The sequence below is a fragment of the Polypterus senegalus genome, chromosome 2 (genome assembly GCF_016835505.1).
Source record: "Polypterus senegalus isolate Bchr_013 chromosome 2, ASM1683550v1, whole genome shotgun sequence".
Taxonomy (NCBI): domain Eukaryota; kingdom Metazoa; phylum Chordata; class Cladistia; order Polypteriformes; family Polypteridae; genus Polypterus; species Polypterus senegalus.
Window position 1 is genome coordinate 64,041,338 of NC_053155.1, and position 6,000 is coordinate 64,047,337.

A 6,000-nucleotide genomic window follows, 5' to 3' on the forward strand; every position below is an offset into this window, starting at 1 on the left:
TATAATTTTGCATCCCTCCTTTTCTCGCAGTAATTAAATGTTTAGGACATTCAGGAGAAACCAGAAAGTCAAATTTATTCCATCTAAATGCCTCAGTGAGTTAGCTTCTGAGGTCATGTTGATTGGCACCCTCTTATGCTTCTCTCCTGTTCCCTTCAGTACGTTTTTTGGTCTTTGACCATTTTTGTTTTCTCTTTCGTTGCTTTGGATTGTGGCACTGCCAAAAAAAAACTGGAAAAATTCAACTTAGCATAAAAGAATTATTGGATATTTGTTATAATTAATTATATGTATTTGTGAAACTAATTAAAATCTGCCTTATACATTAAACTGAGAAGTCATAAAGTATGAACTGTGCGCTCAAAGTGAAATGTTTGACTTTTCTATGTAAAACAAAAAACAAAAATCAGTGCTAATCTCAGACCAACCAATATCTGTATCCACGTCATCAAAGATTAGCATATTGAGCCATGTGAAAAAGATAATTTTACATGTTGTGTCATTATTGAGAATAAGAAAGAAACTGAGGACAATGTTATCAAAGGAACCGTATGGTTTAGTGGAAGGGAAGGGCACATGAAACGCTGTATTTGTATTAAGGATGTTAAGTGAATTTTGTACAGTATAGCAGTACAGACCTTGTTTTTCTGCTTTATTCAATATCAGAAAGTTTTTGAAAACGTCAAACATAACAGGCTTTTTGAAATGCTGAATGGTTTACACATTGATTGAAATGATTTGCGACAATTACAGAATTTATATAGGAAAAAAATGTCATCAAGCAAAATAGATGGCGAATTAGTAAGATGGGTCAAGATATTTAAAGGAAATAGACTGGAATGTGTGCTAACCCCAGATTGTTTAAATAATATGCAAAAAAGATGTTTAATCTAGTCAGAGAACTGCTAAGCATTACAGTATGAGGGTAAAATATCAATAATACAGTATTTGCAGATGATACCACGCTGATTGCATATATAAAGCTTCAGCAAAAAGAGATTGCATGTTAATAACAAAGAAAAGTCCCAAATGCAATCTCATGGTGCGTGAACAAACAGTGGAACAGGGTGATCGCTTTCGCTAACTGGGGTCCATTATCACGTGGAATGCCTTTTCAAAAGAACATTACACTGTATATAACAGGACAAATAAGCAAGAATACAAGACATGTACCTCCACTTGTGTCCAAGATTGGACCAAACCTAGTGATTTATTGGCTCTGAATATTCAGATTATTGGTTATTGAAACAAAGCTCTGCTTTTTGACTCTGATTTTTAGCTTAAAATATACAATACAATACAATTTATTTTTGTATAGCCCAAAATCACACAAGTAGTGCCGCAATGGGCTTTAACAGGCCCTACCTCTTGACAGCCCCCCAGCCTTGACTCTCTAAGAAGACAAGGAAAAACTCCCAAAAAAACCCTTGTAGGGAAAAAATGGAAGAAACCTTGGGAAAGGCAATTCAAAGAGAGACCCCTTTCCAGGTAGGTTGGGTGTGCAGTGGGTGTCAAAAAGAAGGGGGTCAATACAATACAATACACAGAACAGAACAAATCCTCAATATAGTATAAAAATAAAAATGTTAGAATTACGGAGTATAATTTAACAGTAGATGATATCACATAATACGATTTGGATTTGTTTAGAATCCTGGAAACCTCATTCATCAAGCTGCCTCCCCCAATTGGCCATTCCACAGCTGAAACAGAGCTGGGCCAGCCAATCCAATGAAAGGACCCCTTTTTCCCAGGAAAATATGGTTTTGATGACTCTCTTTTTGACTTTCGGTTTTGACCTTTGCTTGCTTTTTGTCTCTTTTCTGACCCTCACTCAACCATTTTTCTGGTCTGGCTGCATTTTAGTTAGAACAAAGGCTTTATGAGAGTTTAGGCTTTTTAAGCCTATTTTTAGTATTCAGGTATTGTAAATGGTTTTTGAGCCCTGAATCACAACACCTTGTTTTCTCAATTTATATAGATTCTGTATACATGCTTTCAGGGGTTATCATAGTTTTATTTATTTACAGAGTGTGGCTTTACCTTATATTCTAAACACATTATTATGTGATGATTAGCAAGTCTAAAGTGGCTCAGTATGTGAGTGGACGTAAGTGTTTGTACAATAATACACAATAATATATACTGGTTGGATCCCTGAACAGGGCTCGTAATTTCTTTTAAAATGTCTCTACTGGATCAGGACCCAGTTCACAATGAACTTGACTACAAAAAGTAGAGGATCTGGCAAAATTATTTTAAAACATTTCTAGTGATCCACACTGACACCTTAGCACATGGAAACTAGCACACAAATGCAAGTTTTTAGCCACCTTTTTTCAACCTTTTCAACAAACCTGCAAAATGGCAATTGTATAAAGTAAAATAAATGTAAATAGAAATTACTGAAAATAAAGCACTGTGCATGGGGAACTGCAAATATAAAAGCTTATAATTTACAGGACACAAAACACTGTCATATAGCTTAACAAGTACCAAATTTGTATTTCCAACAGAGAAATAATAATGAAGAACAAATCTCAAATCTCAAAATGTTACAAGCCAGTGTCGAAGAGAACACACTCATGCATGTGTGGTGTGCAAATACATACATTTACAATTTTCATTAATAAATGTATCTTTGAATATTATTAATTTTGAAGACTCCACAAACGTTTCTTACCTTGCCTAGTGCTCTAAAAGTGACCCCATAAAATGTTTGTGCCAACCTGCTTATTCTCCTGCCTATTCCGCGATTACTGTCCTTTAGAAATCCTATCCTGATATATGGAACTGGGTTGAATTTGCTCAGAAAAGGCTCAAAAAGGTTCAGAAACAGCAGTGATAAATTGGCGTTATTATGAATCATGCAAGAAAACAAATCTCCATTAACAAATTATACTAGATATTAGAATAGCTCTCATAGCTGTCAACATCTTATACTACCTGAACATAAACACATAAAACATTTAATGAACAGGAGGGCACCATTAGTCTATCATACTAGTTTGTTCAGCGAATAGTTAAGCTGCCCCAGTATCTCATCCAAATACTTCAAAAAACTTATCAAGTTTTCTGCTGCAATTACTTGTTCATATCTTGATAGTTTTGTTCCCGAGTCCCACAATTCTCCAAGAGAAGAAGTGTTACCTGGCTTCAGTCCTAAATGCTGTTCCCTTTAATTTTCATTGGTGTCCTCAAGTATATTATTCACCATTTCGTTGAAAGAATTCTGCTGGATGTAATTTATCAATACCTTTGAGGATTTTTGGAAACCTGGATTAGTTCCCAACAGAGTCTCCTCTTCTCAAGACAAAACAGGTTAATTTTCTGAATCAGATGTCAGATTACGACATATCCTTAAATCCAGGGGTGCAGTTGGCTAATAACACCATTTAAAGACTGTCAATGCTAACCTGCTTGAGAAGAGATTACACACAATGCTCAGGGGTCTTTAGGCCAATAACAGAGGTAAAGAAGTACTTTCTCATCATTAAACTCACTGTATTCCCATATTTAGCACTATGGTATGACAAATGCTGCTATAAATTTTTTCTTACACTTTAAAAGAAAATGTCCTAGAATATTTCACTTTTATTTACTGCTATAGGTTGACACCCCAGGAAGAGTTGTCTTCTGTTGCCATATAGATTGCAATCTTGTACCTCTGTAGAAGCATTGCCATAACCTCAAAATTTTTATTTTACTGAAAATTGAGCACTTTGCTGTAATGATAGTGCAGCCTTTCTTTCAAAGCACAAGCCCAGATGACAGCTCTAACAGTTCCTGAAGGGCATCAAACATGGAACTTTAATTTTGAAATTAAAAGAGAGAGGTTGCACAATGCTAGTCCACTGCAGCTCTAAATGATCACACTGTCATGGGCCTCATCCTCAGCAACTCATTTAGAATGTTTTTAGAGTACTACTAACTGGCAAATTTTATACAGATTCATTGTCCAAACAGCTTCTTTTGTCTGATCAGTTAGATATGTTACTAAATAGGCTTGCACACAAATATTTAAAATACAATGTAGAGCCAGCTTATTTGACAACATCTTTCACAGCAACCTTGCATATTTATGCTACAATATGAGATAACAGAAAAGTGTTCTAATTCCTTCTCTGTTTTAGCCAAACAGAGCAGATGGACCATCAATGGGTATTCCACTGACAGGACAACTCCCTTGGTGGTAAGTTCTTCCAGTTTTACAAAATAATACATTTTTTGCAGGTAATCCACAGCAGAAAAGTGCAGACTGCTGTATACAATTAAATCACTTTTGTTGTTTCAATATTATATTTTATTTTGAGATACATCTAATGATTCTCTGAAACAGTTTGTTTCTCGTGTTTTACGTCTACGTTCAATGCGCAATTCCCTGCATATCCCTCTAATTTGACTTCTGATTGTCAATCTTGTGCTCAAACCAGTCTGTGTGTTAACCTCGATGAAAGCAAACCTAAAACACTACATATATTGGCTTTTCTGTTTAGTTATATCTAAAATTTGACATGGATTAACAGGATTCAGCAGCCTCATTTTCCATTGTGAGCCATGGCTATACAGAAGTTTGTTTCTGAACTGTACTTTAGATCAAATGACTGTCACCTCAGTACTTACACTTTTAGTTATGATGAAGTTATTCTCCTCTTCCTAATTCATCTTCTTCCCACACATTCTGTTGCACATATTCTTCTACCACATTAAAGGTCAAGTTCACGGTTATTGACATGTGTACCAAGGAGAATAGGTTCTTACTTGTACATCTTCTGCTAAGAAGTGACACCATTATAATGCAATAACAATATCAGTTGATAGATATAGGAAACACAAATCAGGTATGGTCATGCAGTTGTCAGTATGAGACATCTAGTGACCTGAGAATTAAAATTATCTGTGGCTCTAGTGCTGCGTGTAATAATGATCCTGTACTGTTAGCCAGAATGGAGGAGTGAGCAAACTGTCTGCGTAGGACAGTTGACGTCTTTTATTTTAATGGCACTGCTAGTTGCTGCAACACTATCACTGTTTTCAAAGCACTATGTATTTTTTTGTTGCTGGCTGTTTGGTTGTTTTTATTTCTCTTTAAGGTTTCTCTTGTAGAAACGTAACAAAACACACTGTCTTTTGGGAATTTAGTCATCTGTATGTAAAATACAACTGCGCAACATAGAAATCTGATACAATTTAGGCAATTTGATAATGAGACATTTGTGTGAGGGTTCCTAATGCGCATCCAGGGCATTATACATAACTGACTCGGCTGTGCCACCACAGCAGTTTTGGCAGCTGAGTATGAATTCACAGCTAGAGAAATAATAATGCACTTTAAAATGTGTAATGCACTCCTTGTATTTCATGAAGTCTTTACTAAATATATATACATGCATACACGGTTTTTACTTAAAACAGTAATTGAATAAAAATACTGCCGTTCAAATATTTGGTTTGTCTAGCCTCATGAAAGTAAGATAAGATCGATGAGGTGATCAAATAAAAGAGAGCCATGTGACCTAAGCAAGCAATGTTCATTAACTTGTTATGTCAGGAATAGATTGCTTTTAAGCCTCAGGAAAATCCATTCTAATTCTCTGGGGACCGACATCATAATGCATGGGTGAGTAGGCTAGAATCTCCAATTTGCTGTGTTTATCATGATAAATTCTGATTTTGTTTTTTTTTTAGTACGTGAATTAAGATTATGTGATGTATGCTTTTCTGTGTGAAGAAACCCAATAATGAAAGCACATCAACAAAACTGAATACAATTTTGAATAAATATATTTTATAAAATTATGGAAAAAATAAAGTCAACCTACAAAAATTTCTCTCAGTCTATAAGGGCTGAACATGTTATACGGTTGCTTTCTTTTTTCCATTAATACAAGCTATTAAATTTCACTGCCTTTGTGCTTCAGCAAGAAAGGGCTTTTTTTCTTTTTAAATGGATATTTTTTTAACTAAGATTAATTGAGTTAATGAAAGTAGTTACCTGTT